The sequence below is a fragment of the Malus domestica genome, chromosome 03 (genome assembly GCF_042453785.1).
Source record: "Malus domestica chromosome 03, GDT2T_hap1".
NCBI lineage: Eukaryota > Viridiplantae > Streptophyta > Magnoliopsida > Rosales > Rosaceae > Malus > Malus domestica.
In genome coordinates, this window is record NC_091663.1 from 36,660,041 (window position 1) to 36,667,093 (window position 7,053).

General features: G+C 42.1%; 1 long non-coding RNA gene across 1 annotated transcript; it reads right to left on the bottom strand.

The window, feature by feature from the left end:
- Positions 1–1,107: 1,107 nt before the first annotated feature.
- On the bottom strand, positions 1,108–2,668 carry LOC139194597 (uncharacterized). Its single transcript, XR_011579591.1, has 3 exons — positions 1,869–2,668; positions 1,688–1,785; positions 1,108–1,512 (listed from the first exon to the last, which is right to left on the bottom strand). It is a non-coding gene; the product is annotated as an uncharacterized lncRNA (long non-coding RNA).
- Between the last annotated feature and the right edge of the window lie 4,385 nt (positions 2,669–7,053).

The following is a 7,053-nucleotide window of genomic DNA, read 5'->3' on the forward strand; positions in this document are numbered from 1 at the left end:
AAACAACTCACCCTCAACTTGGATTTAGTCGAGGAACACAGAAACCAAGCTCACTTGAGGAATGTCGCCTACAAGCAGCGCATCTCCAACTATTATGACTCTAGGGTCAAGCCTCGTTCTTTCAAAATAGGAGACTGGGTCTTAAAGAAAAGATTACTCTGCGACAGAGTCCCGAGTGAAGACACACTTAGTCCAAACTGGGATGGACCGTATGAAGTCATTGGCATCAGTCGCCCTGGCTCTTACACACTTAGAAGCTCCGATGGCAAGACCCTTGGCCATCCATGGAACGCTGATCACTTGAAGTACTACTACAAATAGACTCACGATGTACAAGTGTTGAGCTATAGCCGTTCGGCATCCTATGTAATGAAGGCCATTTGGCAATGAATTCAATAAAGAGGTAATTTAGCCAACTCAGCCCTCACTCTTTTACATTCATAGCAAGCGATGCCGGAACCCTTCTCAATCAGAAAGCAATCCGTCTTCCACAGTCACTACAAAACAAGCAAATGAAGACCGTGTCAAGCGCCAAAAAAAAAAAAAAAAAAAAAAAAAAAAAACAGCTTCATCCAAAAAGCTTCACCCGAAAAGCTTCACCTCCAAAGCTTCACCTAAAAAGCTTCACCAAAAAAAAACTTCACCCGAAAAGCTTCACTTAAAAAAGCTTCACCATCACAGCTTCACCTCGAAAGCTTCATCTACAAAACTTCATCTACAAAGCTTCACCATCAAAGCTTCACCTAGAAAGCTTCATCTACAAAGCTTCATCTACAAAGCTTCACCATCAACGCTTCACCTAGAAAGCTTCATCTACAAAGCTTCATCTACAAAGCTTCACCATCAAAGCTTCACCTAGAAAGCTCCCTCTACATACTTTCACCATCAAAGCTTCACCATCAAAGCTTCACCTAGAAAGCTTCATCTACAAAGCTTCACCATCAAAGCTTCACCTAGAAAGCTTCAACACCAAAGCTTCACCTACAAAGCTTCAACACAAAACCTTGCTCCAAATAAACAAATTTTGTTCACAAAACCCAAGATGCCCTTGAACTTGTACAAAAACACTTGGGTAAACATAAACATTTTTTGTTTTACACCCACAAGGGCCCAAAATTTTCCTTCTTATTTATTCACTTATATATGTTCCCAAACATATTATAATAGATCCAACAACAAGCCAAAGTCCCAAGTTTCATAATGGACAAAAGTACAAGCAATTCATCAATAATGAAGGTGCTACAAAAATTGGAATCTGCCCCAAAATAGAAATCCAACCCAAGAGACTTTTTCTCTCTCTCCCTCTTCCGCCTCCTTTCATCTATCAAATTTCTGCAACCTCTGCTCTTCTCCAATGGAGCTGAATTTTGGACACCCTATAGTTCTTGAGCATATGAACAACTTTCAAGAAGGAACCATTTCTGTTTGAGCGACGGAAATTAAAGTGTTGAAGCTCCAAACATGACAGTCGGATTCTTGCAGATTTCGAAGCTGCTGTGATGTTTCGAAGATCTGGAAATATTTAACCATTAGTTCATTCTGAATTTTTGATATGTTATGAAAGAGACGATGAGGAACAACTTCAATGAAGAAAGCATGCCGATCTGAGCAATAGAAAATGGAGTTTCGAAGCTCACAACAAATCTGACGGGTTGACAGAAAAATAATAACCAGTCATTCATCATACCTGGATTTCTGGAGTTATACTGCTCCGAGGGATCTCAAATTTGGATATGTTGTAGTTCACGAGCTGAGGAACAACTTCAATGAAGAAAGCATACCGATCTGAACAAGAGAAAATGGAGTTTCGAAGCTCACAACAAATCTGACGGGTTGACAGAAAAATAATAACCAGTCATTCATCATACCTGGATTTCTGGAGTTATACTGCTCCGAGGGATCTCAAATTTGGATATGTTGTAGTTCACAAGCTGAGGAACAACTTCGATGAAGAAAGTATGTTGATCTGAACAAGAGAAAATGGAGTTTCGAAGCTCACAACAAGTCTGACGGATTAACAGAACATTGATGAACAGTTACTCATCATACTTGAATTTCTGAAGTTGTACTACTCCGATGGATCTCAAATTTGGATATGTTGTAGTTCACAAGATAAGGAAAAACTTTCATGAAGACGACTTTGCAATCTGAGCTATAGAGAAAGGTGTTATCTTGCATCCACTCAGGCTGATTAGTGGAAACGAAAAGCAATTCCACCAAAGAAAAGATGAAAAAGAGAGAAAAGCTACTAATTGCACTTGATCTTGTCTAGTCAATAGCATGCAGCATCAAACACACAAAAGTTGGAAATATTTTTAGATAAAGCATATACGAATGTGTGACATCGAAACAAGGATTCGTTACTTTGACAAATTAGTAACACGCGAGACACCTCATTCGGCAACTCTCTTCGCCTGAAGACTTGGGGGACTCCCACCATATGCTACTGCACCTTGATACTCGGCAGTCTCACAACCACTCAGTGACTTGGATTTTTCAAGTCTCCAACCGAGAAGTTTTCCTCACTCGGGAAATTAAGGGAACACTACCTCAAACTACATGCTTCACTCACAAAGCTTCAACAATACAGGTTTCAACAAAAGCAAAAATTCAAAGAACTTTATGAAGAAGGCTTTGGTGTATTTAACACAATATGTTGAAATGAAGCAAAGCTTATTTATTAATATTTTCGATAAGCCACAAATATGTATATATACATGAGTCAAAATAAACAAACAAAAGGGAGCCTTCACAAAGGTTGCTTAGGGGAAGTCTCAGCAGTCGGTAGAGCCCCAGAAAGAGAAAGCACCGGAGGGTGGTTATCCGGAGCCTCAGTACTTGACAAAACCCCAGAAGGAGGAGGCATTGGAGGTTCATCATTTGAAGCTTCATTACCAGGTACAGCCCCAGAGGACGAAGGCAATAAATGCCTTTGGAACAAACCCACAAACCGCTGATGATCAAGTAAAACCTTACCATCAGATTCCTTCATCTGGTCAAGCTTCCTCTTCATGTTTGTAGCATAGTCATGGGCGAGCCGGTGCAACTGCTTATTCTCATGCTTGAGCCCTCTAATCTCCTGTTTGAGACTCATCACTTCAGCAGCCAATGATTCAACTTGGCGGGTTCTAGCAAATAGGCGTTGGGCCATATTAGACACAGAACCTGCACACTGAACACTAAGAGCCAGAGAGTCCTTAACAGCCAACTCATCAGACCGTTTGGAAAGTAGTCTGTTATCTTTGGGAGTGAGAAGGTTCCTGGCCACCACTGCAGCGGTCATATCATTCTTCATCACAGAATCCCCAACGGTAAGAGGACCAGTAGGGGATATGAAGGATGGGCGCCATATGTTGTCTGGAGAAGGCGTGGCTGTCTCTTCTCCAAGGTTCAAATCAAAACGACGGTCGGAGGGTCCAGACATTTTCAAATGTGTTGAAGAAGGAAGAGGTCAGACAAATCAAGATCTTAGAAGTGCAAGAAATGAGCTTCTACTGGTAGAGATTCAAGTGTGCTGTGGAACTTAATGTCAGCCTCTATAAAAATCTGCACTCGACGGAGCTTCAGAAATCGAAGAGGCGTTTGCTTTCTCAAAAGCTGGGCTGCTCAGAGACCACGAGGGCCGATCTCAGAAATCGAAGAGGCGTTTGCTTTCTCAAAAGCTGGGCTGCTCAGAGACCACGAGGGCCGATCTCAGAAATCGAAGAAGCACCTGCTTTTTCAGCCTCGTCAGCACCTGTCACATGCACAATCAGCTTTGCGGAAATTACGGGCACTCTGTCGAAGATTTCTGGTGAAGTAGAAAGCACGTGAATCTTACTGTTCAATCACCGCTCTCCATATGCACCATCAACTCCTCGGGTACCACATATAACTTTGTCAAAGATCTCTGACAAAGTTTAGGCACGAGAATTTCGAAGTTCCAGCTACCCTACTATTACCCATAAGGGTAAAGGAACAGCACCACTGCTTGACAACTGGAAAGTCCCTATGTGTGTCGACCTCCGTGTTTTGCGGCAAGACAGGTTGGCAAGAACGTCCAACCTTTACTCACATTCGAGAAAAGACTCCCAACATAATTACTTTCTAAAAAACCGGAGTAGCACCGCTTTCCGAATCTCGAGAGTCAGATCCTCGACGGGATTGCTTGTTCGAAAACCGAAGAGGCACAACTCTCAGAACTTCGAGAGCCAAATTTCCTTAGATAAAGCTTGTCTGTAATCTTCACACGTAACATCAGCTTTCCAGATACCACATACCACTTTTTCAAAGTGCTCTGACAAAATTAAAACATGTGAAGCTGGCAGCTCCCACTACATTGCTGTGACCAAGAAGGGTAAAGGAATAGCATTACTACTTGTTATTGGGAAATCCCTATATACATTGACCTCCCTCCTCAACGGACAGGAAAACCTGCAAAAATGCTCAACCCTTTCTCGCATTCGAAAAGGCACCCTCAACATAACCTCTCGAAATACTCAGCTTTATTTCCCCCCGATAATACCTCAGCAAATAAGCCACACCAAGAACAAGAGTATCTCATATCATCAGGGTCGAAAGCAAGAGTATCCCATATCATGCTTTCTCCCTGTCTTTGTCTTTGTCCTTGTCCACACCTGCAGGACAAGGAGAAAGAGAGCAGTCAGTCGGAACCTGAAATCAAACCTCCAATTTGGAACTGACTGCCTGGAGCCTTTGCCTGGTTGCTTACTTAGCATTGCTCTCGAGTACCCATCCTCAATTGCTGTCAAGGTCACGAATTCCATCGGCAAATGCCTCATGACAGTTGATCAGATATTGGCTCTTTACACTGAAGCTGCCAAGCGTGGATGAGTCACTATGAAGGAATGTTCTGAAGGACCATTTAAATGCAAAGGTTGCACACCACTTCTGCCATGCAAAAGATTGAAGCAGAAGGTTCAACGGTGAGCTGAAACAGATCACTACAGCACGACACCTTTCCATACCACATTCATTATTCCGTCAACAGCAAAAGTATCCCATATCATCAAGGTCGAACGTACTCTAGATTTGATGGACTTGTTTTGACCCTCAAATTTTTGAGTCGGCCTTATACTCTGAAGGGCATCAGAAAACCCTCCAGCACAGTTCAAGAATAAGCCTGTGGAAAGTTACTTCTTCAAAAGCAAAAGTATCTCATATCATCTCTTATCCATTTGCTTCTCCTTATCCTGGCAGTTGAATGAGAGACAAGGAGAATGAGAACAATCAACCGGAAGCCGACGTCAAACCCCTGATCCTGGGTTGCTTACTTGGAAGTTTGACTGCTTACCTTGTCTGTCACCTCTTTCGGCAGATCTCCTAGCTCGGCGACTTGGGGGACTCCTACTATAGGGTTTGTATCACACTTGACTAAGCCCGAAACTACAACTAAGCTTCAAGTGAAATTGATACATTACCTTGTGCGTCAACATCAGCTAAATACACCATTCCCGGATGGAGGAAAAGTACTTCCAGAGAAGGGCAGATGAAGATCAGACCACACTTCGGTACTTAGAAGTTTCGTGATTACTCAAGGGATTGGATCTTGCAAGTCCCCAACCGAGGAGTTTCCCTCACTCGGGAACTTAGGGGAGCACTGTTTGTACCATACTTGACCAATCCCGAAACTACCGAGCACCGGCCAACGCTATACTGTCAAGGACCCAGAAGAGTTCCCCTCCGACCAGGAGGCCAATCACTACTCGACACGTGTCAAGATTAGAAGCCAATCAGAGCGCAGCACGTGTCGACATCAAGAACCAATCATAACATGACACATGTCAATGTGACAAAGCTACAAGTTTTTCTATAAATAGGGGTCATTCCCCCACAATATTGCCTAATGCCATTTGTGTTAAATCATTCACAAGAACTCACTAAATTGAGAGCTTGATCCCTTGTACTTGTGTAAGCCCTTCACTACTAATAAGAACTCCTCTACTCCGTGGACGTAGCCAATCTGGGTGAACCACGTACATCCTGTGTTTGCTTCTCTGTCTCTATTCATTTACGTACTTATCCTCACTAGTGACCGAAGCAACCAAGCGAAGGTCACAAAACCTGACACTTTCTGTTGTACCAAAGTCTTCGCTGATTTTGTGCATCAACAGAGTGCATTCAATCATGAATTCTTGATTTTCGAAAATCTTAATATATTCAAGTATGTGTGTGTGTTTGTTTTTGTGTTCTGTTTTCCTCATCTTTTTAGAGATCTGTATGAATGTTTTAGATGTTCTAGTTTTGGTGTTGAGATCCGTTCTTTGCTTGCTTGATTCTATAATGTTTGTCCATATTCATATCACAGACTCTGGCATGCATGCACACTCACATGCACTGACACATATCTGAGATACTATCTCGTATCTCCCAGGCTGTAGTCTTCGATTAATTCGAGCTCTTTTTAACTTGACAAGGATTTCACTTCTGCTAGCATAAGCTAATTTCCCGTATAAAAATGTGTACAGATTGCAAAAGCGTTGCAGTTTGTACATGGGATAGGAATAGTTCACTTATGTAAAACCTGATAATATAATGTGAAGAATGGTGTTTATAAGCTTGGTGACCTTGGATGTGCAACTCTACTTGAGAAGAGCCTACCAATTGAAGAGGGTGATGCTGGATATATGCCTCAAGAAATCCTGAATGAGAAATGTGATGATCTTGACAAGGCCGATATCTTCTCATTGGGAGTCGCCATTTTGAGCTGATTAGAGGTTCACCTTTACCAGAATCAGGGCCTCAAATTTTAAATCTTAGGGAGGGAAAGTTTCCACTCCTACCTGGTCATTCATTGCAATTTCAGAACTTACTCCAGGTAACATAGCTGTGAACTTGTGACTGTTTCACTTTTGTTATTTGTATTTGTTGCAATTAATTTTCATGCGTGAATGACATTTCTCATGCTGGATTACATAAAGGAAAAGGTATTTGTTTTCTGTTTACGTATTTCTGAGTTATCTACTTATCCTGCGGTATGAGCACTTATTGTGAAGAATGAATGAATTAACAGTCTACCGCCTCCTTTTCTTTCCTTGAAGATCTTGGAATTGG